Source organism: Peromyscus leucopus, chromosome 2 (assembly GCF_004664715.2).
Source record: "Peromyscus leucopus breed LL Stock chromosome 2, UCI_PerLeu_2.1, whole genome shotgun sequence".
Taxonomy (NCBI): Eukaryota; Metazoa; Chordata; class Mammalia; order Rodentia; family Cricetidae; genus Peromyscus; species Peromyscus leucopus.
This window is the reverse complement of record NC_051064.1, coordinates 94,623,296-94,645,247: the sequence shown is the minus strand read 5'-3', so window position 1 is coordinate 94,645,247 and position 21,952 is coordinate 94,623,296. Positions and strand designations below refer to the sequence as shown.

Here is a 21,952-nt window from a genome sequence, read left to right as displayed (position 1 = left end):
AACCTTAATTCTCTGTCCAACCCACCAGTACCCAAATTACATCTTTGGTGTTCCCTAAAGGGGTCTTTTTTAGCCTTCCTATGTTCTGAAAGGGAAACTGCAAGGAAAAGGCATTACATTCAAATATGCATGGTACATAAAGATTATATTTATAAATAAAAGATGGAACTATAACTCAAGGTTAAAGCAAAATGACCACCAACTCATACCTACCCATATCAGGAAGATTTACAACCACATCATAGGCATCATTATCCACTGGAGAAGCCACCTCATCATTGGTAGCACTGAGAGTTAAGAGAAGGGTACTTGCTGGGCAGTGGTGGTGCACACCTTTAATCCCAGCATTTGGGAGGTAGAGGCAGTTGAGTTCAAGGCCAGCCTGGGCTACATAGTGAGTTTCAGGGCAGTTACACAGTGAAATCCTGTCTCAAAAAAACAAAACAAGAAGAAGAAGAAGAAGAAGAAGAAGAAGAAGAAGAAGAAGAAGAAGAAGAAGAGGAGCACCAGAATAAAGTGTTAATGAATTCCTTCCATGGTATTGGTTGAGTTTCTCCAGAGAAAAGGAACACCTACCCCTTCTCTCCCTTATATATAATCTATTATGAGAAATTAACTTAAGCAATCATGGAAGCCGAGAAGTACTATGACATGCCATCTGCAGGCAACAGCTCAAAAGAAACCAGTGACATAATTCAATGTGAGCTCAAAGGTAAACAGAAGGTCAATGATCTCAGTCAAAAGCAGGAAAAGACCAGTATTCAGTCCCAATAATCAGACAGAGAGTGAGTCTTCCCCCCTCCACCTCTAGCTTTATTCAAATCTTCAGCAGGCTGGATAATGACCAATCACACGAAGAAGAGCAATCCTCTTTACTCAGTCTATTGATTTATACTCTAATCTCACCTACAAACACAGGGATGGCCAAAAGAGAATGTCCCACCAAATACCTAGGTCCCCTATGATCTATTCCATACATAAAGGTAAGTATTAAAAGATGACAACTCTACCATTTCTTTCTCCTGAATGGTCAGGGGTGAAAAAGGTCACGAGGAGATGGTGACACAGGGAAACTGGCCCACAGTCTTCACTCTTTGAGAAAAGTGAGGCCTGTGCTGGGAGCTCATCAACTTAACTCCAAAAGTGTCCTCAGTAAAAATGAGCTGTACATCCCTATACTGCCTGAGTGGGTTCCCTTAATCCTGACAGAAGACTTTTAATGAAAGGTGCGAAATGATAGCAGAGTCCTATGTTCTGAAGGGAAATGGCAGGGGGAAAGCACTATGCCATCACCCATGTCTGACAGCTCATAACCACCTGTAATTCCAGCTTTGGGGGATCCAGTGCCTTCCATGTGCATGTGACCACCACACACACACACACTTCAAAATTTAAAATAAAACAACTTTGAACCAAACTTAGGAAAAGCATAATATGAGAAAGTGAATTAATTCTCCATAAGTGTTTCACCATTTAAAGTAATTTAAGAGGAATAAAACAAAAATTCAAAGATGAGTCAAAAAGCTGAGAATGGATAAAAGAAGGATTATGGAGTGAAGGAACTAGAGGGCTGGCAGAATATCATTAAAGAACTAATAATAAACTTCAAATGCGAGAACCCCCTGAGATAACCAGAGCAAAAGCAGATTTAGAAAAAAGAAGAAACTCAGAACTGGAAAACGGAAAAAATTCTATGCAGCGTAGCAGTGTCTTTAGGTGGAAAACCCAGAGGAATATAGCAATGTGTTCAAAGAAAGTCCTTTTAAATAAAGAAACTTTCCCTGATTGAAACATAAATTTAATCTTCATATTGAAAGGGAGTGTGCAGTTCAAGGTCATTTGATTGCAAACACCCAACCCTGAGATCAGTCCTTAGTGGGCCTTCATTCTGAGTAACATGAAGTGGTAGAAGACACTGGAAAACATCTAAAAAATATTAAAGACAAGGAAATACAATCCCATAAAGACACCTCAAACGGTGTGCAAAGTATCAGTGCACACCAGGCTTATGACCGAGTGGAACAGGCAGATGTCTTCACACTCAGAAGAAGCCTGAAGATCACTCCACCCTTGCATCCCTCCTTCACTACAGTCAAACCAAACCAAACACAAACCAGCAGACACGTTCTGCCTGTTGGTCAAGAAGTCCAGTGGGAAGAATGTGTAAAAGCTCTTGGATGAACAATTAAATTAATTTTAAGTCTATTTAATAACTATAAAATATATGTTGGTGACACAGAAATACCACTAAATATAAGAAAGAGGTGGAAGAAAGTACAAGGAAGAGGCTAAGGTCTTTCTTGTGGTGGGGTTGTTACTGATGGAATATATCAAAAGATTTCAAGACTAAAATTATGATCTCAATATCTTACTTTTTAAATAATTTTAACTCTTAATTGTAGGTTGTTCTATTACAAAATGATATACCTATTCTGAGTGCATTTATTTGAAGTTTAGCAAACCATTTCAATTCATGTCAGCTTCATTTCTCTTCTTTCTACTTCCATACTTACTTATAAAAATACTATGTATAATATATTAATAATGATTAAAAATGTTTTGGGTGATTTTTTTTTATAAACTCTTTACTTTTCTCCATTTTTTTTATAACCTCTTCTTTACTTTACTTGAAATCATCATAATGAGCAAGTGTTATATTTAGAAGATCAAAAAAGTAATTTTTTGTTTAAAAATGAAGAGGAAAGATAAAAACAGAGAGACATTTAAGTTATTCAACAAACTGATTTTGAGCCTAATAAGTACAGTGTTATAATTTAATTATATCTCAGACTTAAGATTTTTCTCTGCATTTGGATAGATCTCATCTCCAAATTCCAGACAAGCGCCTCCATTTGAAAATCCTTTGATTCTGTAAACAGAATTTAGCATGCAGAATAAATCCCAGCATTTAAATTACTCACTTGGCTGCTAAATCAACAACGTAGATGGGATCCAGGTTTGGAGCCAGAGAAGATAATGAAGGTTTAAGACTGAAAATTATTACATTATTTTAAAAAAAGAGAGAGAATTGTTTTATCTTTCATAAAGCCATCTTTTCATAAAGTTCTCTTTCTTCTGCTCAGTCCCACACCCATTGCATTTGAGTTGGTCTCTACTTCCTTTGGAGGAGATAGGCAAACTAGCATTTAACAAATGCTTTCCCTATACATGGATGTATGCTGATGCCTGTACGTAAAGGGCAGTACCTATAGAACACAGGCTACTGAACTACATATGCCTTTAAAATTACATGCTCATACAGGTGATTGCATAGCAATTCTCCCCACAGTTCCTCACAACCTTTAGCACAATATAGAGATTTCCTAAAGGCACAAAAACAGGCACATTTCATGGGCATTTTGTTTTAAGAATCATAGAGAATAAATACCTTTATACATACTCACTTAGCATAATAATCAGTTTTCTTGATATTCAGCTATGAGAAACAAAATAATGCCCCCTCAGTAATGTCCATGTCATAATCTCAAAATTTTGTAGATGTATTACATTAGTAAGAGTGATTTGAGTTTCAGGTGGAATTAAAGTTGTTGATGACATGATCTTGTAATACAAATATCACTGTAGATTTTCTGGGTGGGTTAATGTTATCATAAGGGTCATGTAAGTAAAGAAAGAAGGCTAAAAATCAGTGTCACAGTGATGCAATGAAAGAGACTCAGGCCTTTGCTTCCAGCTTTGAAGAGGGAAATGGGCACCACCTAAGGTGCTCATTTCTAGAAGATAAAAAAGGGCACATGAAATGTCTAACTTAAAGATACCAGCAGAATTTTATCCCTATCGAGAGTGTGGTGGTTTGAATGAGCCAGGGCACCATAGGCTCAAATGTTTGAATGCTTGGTCCCCAGTTGACATAATCTGGGAAGGATTAGGAATTGTGGCTTGGTTGGAGGAGGTGTGCCACTGGGGGTGGACTTTCAGGTTTCAAAAGCCTGTGACATTTCAGTTGGTTCTCTCTATGTGTCTTATAGTTGTCTCAACATATAAGCTTTATGGTGGTTTGAATAGGTTTGGCCCCCATAGATTCATGTGTTTGAATGCTTAGTCCATAGGGAGTGGCACTATTAGAAGGTGTGGCCTGTTAGAAGAAGTGTCTCACTGTGGAGGCAGGCTTTGAAGTCTCCTATGCTCAAGCCATGACTAGTGTGACAGCTCACTTCCTGCTGCCTGCAGATCAAGATGTAGAACTCTCAGCGCCTTCTCCAGCACCATGTCTTCCTGCATACTGCCATGTTTCTCACCATAATGACAACAGACTAAATCCCAATTAAATGCTTTCCTTTGTAAAAATTGCTGTGGTCATGGTGTCTCTTCAGAGCAATAGAAACCCTAAGACAAGCTTTTGTCTACTGCTCTAGCACCATACCTGCCTGCTGCCATGCTTCCCACAATGATGGTCAGGAATTAAGCCCCTGACACTGTAAGCAAGTTCCCAATAAACTCTTCAGTGTCTTTCTTCATAGTGTCTCTTCACAGCATACTAAAAGTAACAGAATATATATTAAAAGGGGGTTTATTCAAGGGGTTCACAGGGCATGGTCTGAGTAGTCCAACAATGGCTATCTCCTGATGGAAGGGCTAAAGATTCAGTAGTTGTTCAATCCAAAAAACTGGATGTCTCAGCAGTCCCAATCTGATGCTGGAGTCCCAGAGAAGTCCCAGAGAGCTGCCAGTCTTCAATGTGCACTGGAATCCCTAAGAAGTAGGTTCAAATGCTGGCAAAGGAATGCCTCAGCAACAGGATGAATGAACTTGCCAGTGAGAGTGAAGACAACCTGGCAAAAAGCAAAAACTTCCTTCTTCCATGTCTTTTTGTATGGGTTGTCCACCAAAAGATGTAGCCCAAATTTAAGGTGGGTCTTCTCACCTCGAATGAGCCAGTCAAGAAAGCCTTTCCTATCAATACCCAGCTGCTTAGGTTTTAGTTGATTCCAGATGGAGTCAAGTTGACAATCAAGATAAGTCATCCCTCCCCCTGATCTAATTCTTCATGGAAATGCACTCAACGACACACCAAGAGGTGTGTCGTTACTAATTTCCTTGGCATTTCTCATTCCAATCAAGATGACAATCAGGATTAGCTGTCACAGCAAGGAAACGCTACAAGAAAGAAAAAAAAAATTCTCCAGGCAGATACATGGCTGCTTAATATCAGGAAAGTTGAATGGCAAGTAACAAGCGCTAGGACAGGGGATGAATAAGGGCCATCATGGGCATACCAACTAGCTGTAAAAGAATCTAGTTAGCAAAGAAAAGGTACCTAGTAAGGAGACTATCTGCTAGAAAATTGTGACTGAAGTAAAAAACCATTTAGCCTAATTCGATGCTGTTAATCTACAGACACCTCTTACCCAGAAATGGAGTTCATGTAAGTAAGACATGTAAGTTCATATAAATAAGACAGAGACCACCAAAAACTGAGACCTGGTAATATGAGCAGGACCTGGACTCATCAATATATGCTTACTGCTGTCAAATGTAATTCCCTTGAGCTTTATTCTGTAGAGTTTCCTGGTTGAGAAGAAACTTAAGCAGATCAAAGTTGGAGGCAGCATTACATTACAGATACATTTCTTAGCCTTCATTGCTGGTGGATTTAGGTTTTTCTTCATTTGTTGTTTTTGATACAGAATCTCAATTATGTAGCCCAAGCTGGCTTCACATTTGTAATCCTCGTGCTTCAGCTTCTAAAGTGCTGAGATTGCAAGCCATTCACTACATGCCCAGTTCCACTGCTGTTTTAGTTTTGTTGTTTTGAACACCTACACAAGAAGACTGGACAAGATGCTCCAGACCTTAAAGCAACCATGTTTTCCTTCAGCACATGTTCTTGTCTGAAACCTTTGTGGAAAGGATTTGTCTTGAAGGTGTGGTTTGAAGAAAACCTTAGGTGGCTGTTACATGATACCTCCTGCCCACATCATATCACCTGAGGGAATGCTTCCATCTACCACGTTGAAAAGACTTACATAGAAAGAATTCTGAGCACTCAGCATGGCAAGAACCACAGAGAGACAGTTCACACTGCAGGAAACCAAAATCAGAGGTAGAACTCACCAGTCACAAAGTAAAAGAGACCAAAGAGCACAGACAGGAGCTGTGGGATGTCCTCTATGCTGTGAATGTATTGCTCTGATTGGTTAATAAATAAAGTGCTGATTGGCCAGTAGCCAGGCAGAAAGTATAGGCAGGACAAAGAGGGAGGAGAAGTCTGGGAGGAGGCAGGCTGAGACAGAGAGACGCTGCCAGCCACCACGTTGAGAAGCAGATGTTAAGATACTGGTAAGCCACGAGCCATGTAGCAACTTATAGATTAATAGAAATGGGTTAATTTAAGATATAAGAACAGTTAGCATGAAGCCTGCCACGGCCATACAGTTAATAAGTAATATAAATCTCTGTGTGTTTACTTGGTTGGATCTGAGTGGCTGCTGGACTGGTAGGTAAGAGAGATTTGTCCTGACTGTGGGCCAGGCAGGACCAGGAAAACTCTAGAAACAGACAAGTGTTAAAAATTGGGTACAGAATCTGAAATGAGAGATGTCCAGTGCCCACCACCTCCCTGCCACACTGCTGCCTGGAGAAGCAAGCAATGAACCCACGGGGAGAGCACTGTAGAAGTTGACTCTAACACATACCATTAGAGAAAAACAGCTCAGCTCAGGGACATAGCTCTGGAGAAGGAATGCAGGAATCCTAAAGTTGAAAATTATGAAATGCTCATCTCTCACCCCCTGCCTTTGCCCCATGGAGCAAAGGATCCCAGGAAGAGCTGAGCAGAGTGTGGAAAATGGTACATCATACTGATCCCAAGGAGAACCAACTGTGATCATAGCCACAGAAGTCTGTTAAAGAAATTCCCACCACAATCCCTGACCCACTCTTAGGCATATGGATCACAGGAAGTTTGTGATGGAAATTGGTACGTTCCCCTGTGTATCAAACTTGTAGAGGATGCAAGTGAAGTGTACAAGTATCTACTTTTTCAGTTAACACTGGGAATGCTGACAAATCATCATAGTTATTACAGCACCAGCTCTTCTCCTGAATATACATCCAAATGAAGACAACCTACCAGAAAGGCTGACATGAGATAAAATGTGCAAAATAAAGTGAGAAAGGAGGGAAATTACAAGCAAGAAGACACATAACACTTCAACAGATGCACGAGACATATCTAAGAAACACACACACACAAAATGAGACAGCATTCCACTATGACATCCCCATAAGCTCTAAGTGTTTCATCACAAGAAAACCAAGATAAATAAAGGACTGGACGGGCAGAAAATTGTTTCAGAATCCTATGTTTCCACAGCCAAGCACTGGGCTGAGCTCTGGGAATCCTAGTCAAAGAAAGGGAGGAGGGATTATATGAGCTGGGGCGGGGGGTCAAGATCATGATGGGGAAAGCTACAGAGACAACTGAACCAAGCTTGTGGGAACTCGCAGACTCTAGACCAACAGCTAGGGAGCCTGCATGGAGACTGACCTAGGCCCTCTGCATGTGGGTGACAGTTGTGTAACTTGGTCTGCTTGTGGTATCTCTAACAGTCTGACCAGGATCTGTCCCTGGCACATGAGCTGGCTTTTTGGAACCTCTTCCTTATGGTGGGATGCCTTGCTCAGCCTTGATGCAGTGGGGGGCGGCGCGGGGGGGGGGGTGTCTCAGTCCTTGATATGCCATGCTTGTTGACTCCCATGGGAGGCCTTACCCTTTTTGAGGAGTGGATGGGGTGGGAGAGAAGAACAGGAGGAGAGGAGGGAGGGGAAACTGTGATTGGTATGTAAAATAAATTTAAAAAATTGAATGATAAAAAAGTATCAAAAAGAAGACTCAAATAAATCACTAAATTCAGGACCTAGACAAGAAAGTAACCAAAGTGGGTGAAAGAGATAGTAAATCAGAGGAAAAAAAAATAAAGCATATAGGGGAAGAGTCAGTAGTGAAATTGATATGCTAGAGAAAAACGAACCATGTTTTGGCAGCCAGACTAGAGAGATGGCTCAGTAGTTGAATACACTTGAGTTTGAAAGAGCTAAGATAAAAGCAAATGCCTTAAATAATCTTTTCAATAAAATGATAAAAGTCTACAGAATGCAGAATTTCCCACCTACAGAAAGAAATAGATGTAGAAGCACAGAAAGTGTTTAGAACCCTAAAGAGACCTGACCAGGGAAGAACCTCTCCAAAAATGTATCATTGTCAAGCTATCAAAAAAAGGGGCCAAGGAAGGAGGTGGCTCCACATGAACTTAAAAGCACTTGTGATTTCCCAGGGGCTAGGAGTTCAGTTCTCAGCACCTACATGATGCTAGCAAACTCTCAATTCCAGTTCCAGAAGCTCTGCCTCTCTTCTAGTCTCCATGGGCAATTACGTACATGGTATACAGATGCACAGACATGCATCCATACACATAACATAAAAATAAAATCTTAAAAAATAGATAAAAAATGTAAAGAACTGAAGAGACGGCTCAGTGGTTAAGAGCACTGGCTGCTTTTGCAAACAACTCAGATTCAACTCCTAGGGGGTGGTTTACAGTCATCTGTAACTCTAGTTCTAGGGGATCTGGTACCCACTTCTGGCCTCTGAGGGCACCAGGCACACACATAGTGCACATACATACAAACACACAGATAAAACCTCCACACCAATGCACATAAAAATAAAGTTAAATGAATTTTTAAAAAGAAAAAAATCATGCATATAAAATAAAAATTAAAGAATCACACATATGAAGCACAGAAACAGTAATACAAGTTGTAAGAAAAAAATGCTAACTAATATTAGTTACTATACTGTCTTAGTTGTTCTGTTAGTCTAGAGAATCTTGACTAATGCATATACAGAGGCAGAAACATCAGAATAACATTAGCTCTGGCATCAGCAACCCAAAAGCCCAGAAATTTTGGAATCATAGATTGCAAATCCTGCAAGCAAGTAACAATCAACCAAAATCACTCTACCCAGCAGTTATCTGTTAAAATGAATGGAGAAATAAGAATGTCTGAAGACAAACACAAGTGTGAGGGATCATCTTGATTGTCAACTTGATTCTATCTGGAATCAACAAAAACCAAAGCAGCTGGTCTCACCAGTGTCCTTGATTGGATCAGTGGATGTGAGATGACTCACTCTAAATCTAAGCCACACCTGGCCTGGTGGCAGCCCACCTGAAAGGACATGGAAGAAGGAAGCTTTTGCTTTTTGCCTGCTTGCCCTCACTCTTGCTAATAAATTCATCTACCCTGTTGCTGAGGCATGTCTTTTCTGGTATTAGAACCTGCTTCTTGGGATTTCCGATGTTGTAGAACTGAAGACCAGCTGAGACATTCAGCCTCATGGACCAAACAGTGACCAGAGTCATCCAGAGACAGCTACTGTGGAACTAGCTGGACAGTAACATATATAGTGTGTATGTGTTTGTATGTATTTATGTATTATATATACATATATATTATATATACATATTGGCTCTCAATTCTGTTCCTTTAGAGAACTCTGACTAATACAGTAAGACATTCATGACATCTAAGCCAAAATGGCAGAAAAGTCTTAAAGGCATACTATACACATGGGAGGAGTAAAACAGTTTCATCCATGAGAACACAGGAAAGAATGCATTAGATAAACAAGGGAGAATGGAAAGGAAAGGAGAGGAGAGGAGAGGAAAGAGAGGGGAGGGGAGGGGAGGGAAAGGAGGAGGGAAGGAAGAGGGAGGGGAGGGAGGGGAAGAGAGGGAGGGAGGGGAGGGGAGTGGAAGGGTGAGGGGAGGGGAGGGGAGGGGAGGGGAGAGGAGAGGAGAGGAGGGGAGGGAGGGGAGGGGAGAGGAGAGGAGAGGAGAGGAGGCAAACCAGAATGGATATATTACTACCAGAAGTTGTCAGCTACCAGAAGTTGTCATCCACCATGCACACATATGTAAAAAATAAGTTAAGCCAGGCGGCTGGCGGCAGGCGGCGCGGCGCGGCGCGGCGGCGCGCGGCGGCGGCGCGGCGGCGGCGCATGCCTTTAATCCCAGTACTTGGGAGGCAGAGGCAGGCGGATCTCTGTGAGTTTGAGGCCAGCCTGGTCTCCAAACCAAGTTCCAGGAAAGGCTCAAAGCTACACAGAGAAACCCTGTCTCGAAAAACCAAAAAAAAAAAAAAAAGTGAAAACAAACAAACAAAAAATCAAAAAACAACTTAGTGCCACTTTTAAGCATTCATTTCCAAGCTTCAAATAAAATCCTAATAAGACTTAAGTGATTAACTATTCAAATCATTCAGCTAGTTAGTAGTAAAGCTGGCACTCAAATAAAATTCTGTTGGATTCAAATGTTTACTTCCTTATTTTTGACGCTATTCTGCCTTACTACTGTAATCACCTGATATAAAGGAACAACACTACAAAAATGTCTTTGACCTATTAAACACTCAGTGTGTTACAGACTAAAAACATTAAGACAGAATGGCAAGGGAAAGGTGGAAATGGAACATCTGGTTTCTTCAAAGCAACTGTAGTGTAAAGTACCTGCAAGACTGCCATGTTTGGCTAACACATGTGAAGGAATGTGGGGCCATCCAAGTAGTCACTGTGGGAAGATGTGCTCACATCTTCAGATCTGCTCCGAGTCTGATCATTCTGGGTACACATGTAACTGCTTTATTTTAGCAAAACAAATAAAAAATAATCTATCTCATCTATGCGTGTGCGTGTGCGTGTGCGTGTGCGTGCGTGTGTGTGTGTGTGGGTGTGTGGTTGCTCACAGCTCACTAGATTAGATTCAGGTCAACTCTGGACATTTCACTATATCAAATCTAAGCTTAGAAGACTTATTTGTGAACATTGCTATAATGCTACCATTCCCTAAAATTGTGATTCAGGTTCTGAACATAATTCTTAAAGAGAATGTTAAAATTTGTTTGGCAATGTGGAAGTAAACTAGGGTAATCAATGACCTAACTAAGCACTGACAGTCTTTCAGAGTAAATCTTTTTAATATTCCACTATGAATACACTTCTAAGTGAATACTCCTTTGCACTCAGTCTGCTCACTTGAGAATACAAGAAAAGCTAAGCACAGTGGTCCATACCTACACTCCTAACATTCTGGAGGCCTGGGTAGGAAGATCAAAAGTTCAAGGCCAGCCTGGGTTACAGAGGAAAGAAAAAGGAAAGGGAAAGGTACTTGGATTTACATTTTGGTTGAATTTTAAAAAACTTAGTCCATGTAAATTACTTTCCAATCCAGTCATTTCAGCAGATCATCTAACCCCCACTAGTCACCTGGCCATAGGTGGGCTTTCAGGGTCTCTCACCCAAAATTTTCTAAAGTGGCTGACATTCCAGTCATACAAATAATCCAGGCAGATTGCATTTACAGAGAACCTGCAACAGCAGCAGACATGTCTGCTTAAGTTTTAAGTGACAGAATATGCAGCTAAATATGTCAAGAGTAAAAAGAAATATCTTTTTTTCCACATATAACAAAAAGTCTAAGGACAGGCAGTCCAGACACTGTCTGCCCACATAGATTCCAGACACCCAGATATTTCATCTCTTTCTTCACCATCTTATAGAGATTGGATTTCCATTTGTTTATTTATTCATTGGTTTTTTAGAGACAGGTTTTCTCTGTGTAACAGTTCTGGCTGTCCTGGAACTCGCTCTGTAGACCAGGCTGGCCTAGAACTCACAGAGATCCACCTGCCTCTGCCTTCCAAGTGCCGGGATTAAAGGTGTGCCCCACCACCACCACCACCACCACCACCACCACCACCACCACCCAACTGGATTTCCTTTTACACAAGTCCTTCTTGATTGCAAGATAGCTGCTCCACCTCCACACATCACATACCAATCCAGGCAGGAAGATGGCAGTGGGGCAAACAGATAGGATACAGTAACCACTATGTTTGTTCATTCGTCTTTCATCAGGAAGGCAAAAGTGTTTCTAGACGACCCCTAGCAAATTTGTATTTGATGTGTCAGACTATGCTAAACAACCATTACAAGCTGCAAAGAAAACTGGGAAATTAAATCTTCAATTTTCCAGTCACTGAATGAGAGTTAAGATGAAGAAGGAGGAAGTTGAGAATTCATGTTGAGTTAGCCAAATTATAATGTCTGTCTCAACGGGCTGACGTTTTACTAGGCAGTGTGTTTTCACACTTCATATCGTTAAATCATCACAACTGTGGGAGTTGGTCTTTGTTCTTTTAATTTTATTAAAGTGGCAAGTATAATCTAGAGTGGTTAAGAAAATTGCTCAAGGAACCCAGCTCACAAGCACTGGCATCAGTTTCTATAGGACTCAAGAAACACTGCTAACGTGGGTAGATAAACATAACAGCATGCAAACAAGTGCTTTCTCAAGGGCTGAGCTTTGAGCTCCCCAGAGGCAGCACACAGGCCTGTCTTTACATCCTTACACACTGATCCTGTCCTTACTTGGAGACAAACAAGGTCGCTTGGGATTAACCACTCTATTCCATTAGTCACCAAAGCTCTCTCATGACTCCCAACATTCCCCTATTGGTGAGAGATTTATAGACAGTGAATTACTCCCTTAATACCTAGCCTACTTATGTTCCAGACTTGATTTGCTTTTATTGATCATGATGTAGCCCTTGATGTATGCCAAGGAAACTAGTTTTCCCTCTGTTTTTCCCTGCCATAGATAGAGAAAAGCCTTAAATAAATCGCACTAATCATGTTAGTAAAAACAGAAAATAAGGCACATGGCCTTGTTCAGGTATTAAATAGCTGTTTTTCAAAGTTGTTGTAATACCATCATATAGATATCATAGAATAAGCCCCATCTTTTGCTAGGATAAACACTTTCACAGGATTGTAGGTTTTTTGTTTTTTTTATTACTATTACCTGTTTTAATGCATCTGGTTTTTCTTTGGGCTTGATATCACTTTTACTGCCTGGAAAAATTTCAGTTTACATTCAGATGTATAATTCTTGCAAATGAAGTACAGTTACATTCACATTATGCTCACCATCTGCAGAGTGAGTTCAAAAACCTTAATACTCTCCAACTGTGTTAACTTTTCCCAGGTGCGACCTGAAATTTCACAAAGTTAACACATTTAGTATGTAGATGCAGTAGGGTTTCTTTTTTTTGAAAACCACATTTAAAATTATTTGATAAAAGTTCTAAATTCATTGTTCAACTCTATAGTCTACTAGTCAAAATATCAAAACAAACAAATAAATCATTCTCCCAGTCATTTGCAATCCTTGCTTTTATAGTCTCTGTCCCTCTCTCCCTCGGCCTCCTCCTCTTCGTTTTTTTTTTTTTTTTTTTTTTTTTTTTTTTTTTGTTTTTGTTTTTTTTTTTTTTGAGACAAGGTCTCCCTATGTAGCCCTGGCTGTTCCTGGAACTCACAATGTAGACCAGGCTGGCCTCAAACTCACAGAAGTCTGCCTGCCCCTGTCTGAGATTAAAGCCATTCACCACCACACCTGCTGTTTTCTCTCTCTTAATCACCAAGGTTCTAGACTTTAAGGGGCTGGGAAGGGAGATCAAACAAATGAACTTTAACAAAGACAGCATTTTCCAGGAGGTCTTCAACACTGTTGAAAAGTCAATTGCAGAATGAACAACAAAAACCAGTTGCCAAGTCAGCTGATGGTAAGTGTTCCAAAAATGACCTTGTAGTTTTTCCTTCAGGAGACTGTGGTCCAAGAAAACATATTTAGTATCTTGCCTAAGTAGGTTTCAAGGAAATAGAGACCTTTGCTAATAACAAACCTTTTTGATTTTTTTTTTCTTTTATTCTTCTCTCACATATCTCTACCACAGTTTCCCCTCCCTTCACTCCTCCTGGTCCCCCTTCCCCTCTCCCCCAGAGCCACAACTCCTCCCTTCAGGGAAAAAAAAAAAAAAAGAGCCGGCCTCCCAGGGATATCAACTGAACATTCTATAACAAGTTACAATAAGACTAGGCACAAACCCTCATATCAAGACTGGATGAGGCAACCCGGTAGGAAGAAAAGGGTCCCAAGAGCAAGCAAAAAAAAGTCAGAGACACCTCCACTCCCACTGTTAGGAGTCCCACAAGAACACCAAACTACACAACCATGACCTATATGAACCTAGCTCAGACCCAGTCTGTGGGTTCAGTCTCTGCGATGCCCTATGAGCCCTGCTTAGTTGATTCTGTAGGCAGTGTTCTTGTGGTATCCTTGACCCCTCTGGCTCCTGCAATCCCTCCTCCTCTGCTATTCTTATGCTTGCAAGTAAAAACATACATCCATTTCCCAGGTTCACTCTCAACTATTTTATAAATGGATGTAAATAAACACTACAACAATGCAAGAGGAAATGTATGAAAACAAGAATTTGCATTATGCTCTTAAGAGGAGCAAGTTAGGGCTAGAAAGATGACTTAGAAGTTAAGAGGACTAGCTCTTTTTGTAGAAGACCCTAGTTCTGTTTCTCGGCATTCATGGCTGGGGGTGGGGGCACTCGCAACCACCTGTAACTCCAGTTTTAGGGATCAGCTGGCCTCTTCTGGACTTCAAATGTACCCACAAGCATGGGCAAATGCAAAGGAGCACACAAGTGTGAGCACACACACACACACACACACACACACACACACAAATACAAATTAAATCAATCTTTTTTTTTTTTTTTTTTAAACAGGCAATTCAGGTGGCACAAACTTGAAGTCTAAGCACTTGGAAGGTTGAGGCAAGAAGATCTGGAGTTCAAGACCAGCTTGGGCTCCATGAGAACATGCCTTTAAGATAGAGAAAAGAACAATTTACATAAAAATAATTATTTTACTAATTCCATATAATTCTTATTCACTAAGGTATATCTCTAAGGATTTCTTCCAGGCAAGCTTTATTAAGTTTGTGTTACTGTTAATCAATAAATTAATTGGACAATTTATTTTTATTTCTCAATTATTACCACTGATCTTCTTGTCCCTCCCCAGCACACCACTTCTCTGTTCCTGCCACTATATTTAATTATTGGAAATTCCAAAGTCTGGCACTAGTTTGAAAGCAAACGACTGAAAGAAAAAACCCGTGAAAGCAATTGGTATCCAAAAGGAGGAGGGGCTGGGATTTGGAATTGGATGCATGCCAGTAATCCCAGAATTTGAGAGGCAGAAGACTCAGGTGAGTTTGAGACCAGCCTGAGCTATGTGAGACCTTGCCAGTGAATGAATGAATGATTTTAAAAAGGAAAAGACTTCTATGTCTTACAGAGAGAGGACCTAAGGGAACTACATGCAGTCAATACATCACCTTTCCTGGAAGTTTGTCAAGATTTCTTCTTTCCGTTTTTTTAAAGGTGGTTCCATAGCTGGAGTGGTGGGTGGTATGCATTTGTAATCAAGAGGCAGCGTCAGGAAAATTACACATTTAAGGCCAGCCTGGAGTACAGATTGAGTCTAAGACTCGCCTAACCTACATAGGGAGCTCTTGTTTCAAACAAAGTTTGTTTTTAAGTTTATGTTGAAAGCGTTTAACTGCTATTATGTCTCTTTCTGCGTGGATCAGGGGCTTTTTAAAGAGTGGTATAGAATTTTCAATGATTCTTCCGTGGTCTAGAGCCGACCGAAAAGCCCATGTGCACAAAATTTAAGTGATTAATAAATAGCTGACATAAAGAAAAGGGGAGCCTCTTCATTAGCCATACATACTGTTTTCTCTCAGCTTCTTGCCTTTCTCTTGGCTACTGTTAAGTCATCGGTGATTAAAAAAAAAAACAACCAAGGAAGTCTTTTGCTCAGAGAAGTGGCGGCTCCCTAAACGCTAATAACCGGGAGTAGATTCTCTCTCTATGCGGTTCTGCAGAAGGTGCTCAAGGTGCTTGGAAGGTGCTTTGACGCCTCATCAAGAGCACGCGGCTTCACTGTAAGTTAGAAATGGAAAGTTGAGTGTAAAACAGAAGTCAGTTTGTTCACACAAGGAAAATCAAAGTATCGGTATGACTTTCCAGTAAGTGACAACCTGAGTCTGCGAACTGGGTCTTTGGGATCATTAACAAAACTGCAAGAAGGAAGAGAAGAAAGAGCAGCTGCTGGGGGATGTTTTCCGCGCGGCGGGGGCAGATGGGAGGCTCCAGACTGGCCCGCGGCGCCTCTGCACCTGGCAAGAGTGTCCGAAGCACACCTGCGGGCCGGGGCGGCGCCCCTGGACGCACTCCCGCGCAGCCGGCGTGGGCGCCCCCAGGGGGTTCGGCGGCTGGGGAGCAGACGTGCTGGAGCAGCTTCCGTGCACCGGCTCGCCTCCAGGGGGCCGGGGCGCCTGAGTTCTGCGGCGCGCAGCCAGCTCCGGCCGGCCGGCGTCTCCCGGAGGCGCGCGGAGTCGGCGGTGCGCTGCGAGGACAGGTGCAAAGATTGGCCCGTTAACTCCCTGGGTCTCCTCTAGCAGCACCCCCCAAGCCCCCGCCCTCCCTCCTTTCAGTTTTAGGATCTCCTTAGTGTTTGGATCGGTTCGCTCTTCGTTATGCGTTGCGCTGAAAATGACTCGATGGTTTTTCCCTACTTCTTTGAACTGAACGCTAACTGCAGAAAATGCCTTGTCGGGAGTTGGATTAAGAGGGAGGAGTGTGTGTGTGTGTGTGTGTGTGTGTGTGTGTGTGTGTGTGTGTGTGTGAGAGAGAGAGAGAGAGAGAGAGAGAGAGAGAGAGAGAGAGAGAGAGAGAGAGAGAGAGAGAGAGAGGACTTCTATCTCCAGGACAGACAGAATGATACATACTGTCATTAACAGTTTTGACCCACCCAGACCCCACCCTTCGGTTGCATCTATCACAGTCATTACAAAGGGGCCGCGCTGTCTCACAGCTTGCGCTGTTCCTGGGGCTCTCAGGCTGGCTTAATGAGGTGCACCCAGCCGGGGCTATTGTGCAGCGCGATCGAGACAGGAGCAGGACTGCAAGGATCCTCGCAGCTGCTGGAAGCAGCCGGGGCTTCAGCAGCCGCTAAGCCCAAACCTCAAGTGGATGGATGACTCTGGAAGTGTTTTCCTGAAGGAACCCGCCAGGCTTTGGAAGACCGTGGCAGGGTTAGTGAACTTAGATGGGGCTTTCCTGTTGTGCACTTGAACTGGCTGGAGGCAAGTGCGGTCGCTCGGGTAATCGCGGGGGTGCTGGGGGCGGGGGTGGTGCTGGCGGTTTAAAGCCAGTCCTCGGTCAAAAGGCGGCTAGGATCAATTTCCCCTCCAACCACTCAACTCTTCCTCTTACCTTTTGTTAGCTTGGCTTTCCCACCCCCTCCTCCTCCCTGGTGTGGTCTGAACCCTGCATCTTGCTCAGGGCTTCGATTGTGCATTTAAATGTAATTCTGATTGGTGAATGCTCTCTTTTTTTGTTGTTGTTGTGATTACTAGAGATTACTTTAGTCCTGCCTTTCCAGTTCTGCGCCCAGCAAAAGCAGTTTTGAAAAATTAAGTGCAAAAAAAAAAAAAAAATGACAAAGCAATAAGAGGTTGCTGTGGTAAGTGAACTTTTAAACCAAAAATTATCATTCTTCTGGTATGCTCTGTCTGTGGGTGGTGTAAAAGGATCCACACACAAAGGGTTGGGGGCTGGGAAGAGGGGGTGATTAAACGGACAAACAAAACCCACTATTTCTGATTTATTTGTTTATTTGCTTTTTTTTTTTTCTTTCTCTCTCCTGGTAATGGTCAACAGACAAGTACTGTGCTTTATTTGATAGTATTGGGTTGGCAATGGACTTGATGCATTTAAAGTGGGTGAGAGTTGACAGTCAGTAGGGGATGGGGGTCCCCCTGGAACTAGGATATGGTCTGTTCTCAGAAGAACCCTGAAGCTCGGACTTCCTGAACTTACCAGAGTTCTCTGGGTTTTCCCTCACAGAAAAAGAACAATAGGGTCTTGCTCAGGCCCTCAGGCTACCTCAGTGGCCTCCCCTGAGCCCACCACCCCTTGTTCTTCTGTTCTTCCTCAGGTAGCAGCATTAGAGACCATCATTCTTAGACGGATTTTAGATCCTGAATTGAGAACCAAATAATGCTTATGGAAAGTTGTGGACCTGAAAGGTTGAGGAAGGCCTTGCTTACACCTTCCCCTGTCCCATTCCCTTTAATGGGAAAATGGACAGATCCTTTCAACAGCCTCTCTGTGTCGCTTTTGTTTATTTTGAAGTAGAAGTATATTCCAGGGAGGGATTCCTCAGTTTCACCTCCTTATCTCATTCCTTTTCTAAGAATGGCTATCCAATATGATGTTTGTTGGCCAAGTTAACAATTCTAAGTTGGGTGAAGTACTCAACTTCTCCTCTGGAGAATTCTAAATGCTGGCTGGATCTTCTCATATGGGAAAGAAGTATTAGTGCTCAGTAGTCTTAATCCATCATCATCATCATCATCATCATCATCATCATTATTTTGTGGAGCCAGTTGCTTTTTGACTGGATTAGGGCTCTTGTCATAGAAATGACTGAGATGCTCTGTAGTGTAATGGACCTATACACTGATATGGGAAGGGCATCTGAGTTTTCAAATCTGAATGATGTGATAGAAACAAAAAAATGCCCCTTGAAAGGAATTAGTTCTTGTTTTGTTGAGCCTCTAAACTTTAATTTCTGTGTGTTGATGTGATTGCATTCTTATGATTCTCAAGATGTATTCTAAATTGACTTTTTTCAGTAATTATAAACTCTCTGTGAACCTAGAAACTTGAAGAAATACTTTAAGAGTGTTTTATGGTACAGATGAATACTTTGTATGCATGTCTTTAATTACTATTTTAACAAATAACTTTTTGCCTATTCTACACAAAGTTCCTGTAATTTCCCAGTAACTTTCACAGGAAAGCGCTCCAAACTCAACTTTCTAAGCTTTTCAAGCTACTGTTTTCAGTTAGAGCTTACAAACTCAATGGCCAATTAAACTACTTCCTGTGTCAAAAAAAAAAAAAAAGTTCTGTAAAATATGTGAGGGAAAAGTCTTAGAAGTTTAAAATTCAGTATTACATGTTTGGAGTAGCAGGACCTCAATAGGGAAGTTTGGTTTTCTGTGCAGCTGGTGCTGGGCCATAGCCAGCTGTTCTTAGAGACAAACAGACAGACAGCAATACTCTAAGACTATAGACAGCCAAACTAGCATTATTCTACAGACAAATTCATTTTGGCCCTTACTACTCCATTTCCTTAGGTATTTAACTATGGGATTAATCTCAAACTATGTTAGCATCATCTGGGGATTTTTAAATAAGTGTATTGAATGTATGTATGTACATAATATTAAAGTAAGAATATTATTTTTCTCTGTATAGATATTTGTAATTAAATATGTCTCCTGTACATAATAAAAATAGATTAGTTTGAAACTTTAATTTAGAAAAATATCCTTAATTAAGAGTTCTTTTAACCATATTCCATCTCAAATCAGCCTTCAGCTGATTTTACTGTAGTTTCCCACCTACACATTGAAAATACTGTTTCAGTTGAAGACACTAAAAAGTATTAGTTCAAAAAGTTGAGGAACAAATCATTTCTAATATTTACCCTCAATAATTCTGTAATTCCCTGCCAATTTTAAGGCTGCTAAGTAAACATGGAAATTTCTTCATAGCAGAATGTAATATTATAACTTATTTTTTCTAAAAATAAAAATAATTAAATAAATATTTTAGACATAAAATATAAATGTTTTTCTTAGGCATTCTTAGCATAGCAGGTCCGTACAGACCATATTCTGACAATGTCCCTCAACCTTAGTCTATTCAAATACATTTTAAACTAGCAGAAACTTTATCGTGCTCATAAGCAGAAAATCCTTTTTTTTTTCTTTTTTAGATTTGTTTATTTTATGTATGTGAATGTTTTCCCTGCATACATGTGTGTAGACCACATTTGTGACTGGTGCCCACAGAGGTCATAAGAGGGGGTTGGATCTCCTGGACATGGAGTTATGGGTGGTTTTGAACCATCATGTGAGTGCTGGGAACTGAACTCCAGTCCTCTGCAAGTGCCACAAGTGCTCTTCACTTCTGAGCCACCTCTTTAGTCCCAGTAAGAACATTAACTGTTTTTAAGTCTGACAAATAGTCATTGCTTCCTAGAATATGGTTATTTTGAGCAATTATTCACATACTAAGAAGTAGATAAGATGTATGAAGTGAGAGATGGGGGTGACTCCCTATTGGTATGTCAAATACATCTAAGATCTGAGTTCTTGTACAATACCTAGGGCATGAACCCTCCCTATGGGCAAGGAAGTCAGGGAGGACTCACTGAAGTGATGTTGTCATTGTCCCAGTGCTAGGGAGTAAACCTAAGAACTCATATATGCTGGGCAAGAGTTCTATCACTACGCTATGTCTCCAGCAACACCAACGATTTTAAATATTTATTTTTCATTTATTCATTGCTGTGTGCATATGTATGTATGAGCATGGAGGAGAATCACACTGCGTACATGTGGATGTGGAAGGACAGCTTCCAGGAATCAGTTCTCTCTTTCCACTATGTGGGCTCTGGGAATCGAACTCATGCAGTCAGGTTTGGCTTCAAGCACCTTAATCCACTGAGCCATCCCTTGGACTCCAACATTAACATTTTTTTAAGGAACAAAAGCAATATTTATTTATTATTAGCATTAAATTCAATGTGTATCTTATATATCAACTATGTAGTCTAAAGTAGCTGAGAATTTACTAATTAACATTGTCAGTGTAGCAGTCAGGATCCAGTCATATGGGTGAGTGTTTTGTATATATGATCTCAGTTAATGTTCAAAACACTGAGTAGTAGGTTTATGTATTTGGGGTTAGATAGGTCATAAAACATAAGAGAAGATTTGAATCAAAATCTGTCACACTATAAACTTGGGTCTAAAGGAAACAAATTGTGACTCAAATAATAGGAAAAATATGAAATAATCTACTAGGCCTAAAAGTCATAAATAAAACCCACACAATCTCCATAAATTCTGATTACCTGATTATTTATGTTGTTTGCATGACAAGAACTTTTTTTCAGAAATAAAAAAACCTTTGAAATATTTCCAACTACATCTTCTAGTTGGTTTTAGATGCAGTAACCTAGTTTGGTTGGTTATTTCTTCTCAGGGGTATTAATTATGGAGAATTTGTTGTATTTTTTGTCCTGTCCCCCAAACAAACAAACAAACAAACAAAAGGGAAAATAATAACTCAATTATAATGGCAAAATATTTTAAGATAAATTTCCACAATCCCTACTTAAATAAAATGAAAATATAACTGAAAACCCAACTTTCCTTAAATTGGAACCTAAAACTAAAAAAGTAGGTTGTTTTATTTTGCTAGCAACTTAAACAGGATTTAATTTTTATTTTAAAAGACCTGAAAATCAGGTTATAATAGTATTTTCTAAAGTAATAAAATCCTATGTGATTTTATCAGTAGTAGATTAATGATTATCTTTTCTGTGGCATACTTTCTACATTAGCATTTACCTTGACATTGGTGGTGTCTGCCTCAACTCTCAGCGAGTCAGGGAGCTCCATGTTATACACTGTCCTCATCTGGTGAACCAAAAGAAATCTAAAAGCTGAAAGTTACACAAAAAGGTTAAAAGTTTAAATGGAACCCTATTCTAGGGTTCCTTTTTAAACATAAAAGGATGGTAGAGTCTTAGCCAGACCTGATGGCTTTCATAACCCTAAGCATTTAGGCAGCTGAAGTCGGAGAAGTGCATTGAGTTCAAGCCAGCCTGAGTGTATGACCCCGCCTCAATGCCCCCTCAACACACAAGGGCCCTCCATGATGGGAGAGTCTCTAATAGACACTGAGAGAACAGCCTTTACATTTTAAGTGCTCTTTTAAAATCAGTCTTTGGTCCATATATATTCCATCTGCCTGGGTTTGTTGCTTATATGGTTAGATTGGTGAAAGTGTGGGGTGTTTAGCTTTTATCAAAATAATTCAGGCAAGTTGCCCTAATTTTCATACTGCCTATATGGAAATA

General features: G+C 40.7%; 1 protein-coding gene across 1 annotated transcript in view; it reads left to right on the top strand.

Annotated features, from left to right (window-relative positions):
• Nucleotides 1-16,918: 16,918 nt before the first annotated feature.
• The window catches only part of Elavl2 (ELAV like RNA binding protein 2), a 156,413-nt gene continuing 151,379 nt past the window's right edge, over nucleotides 16,919-21,952 (top strand). The window contains exon 1 of the mRNA XM_028877013.2: nucleotides 16,919-17,042. The gene's annotated coding sequence lies outside the window, so the exon portion shown is untranslated. The remainder of the gene's footprint in view (nucleotides 17,043-21,952) is intronic.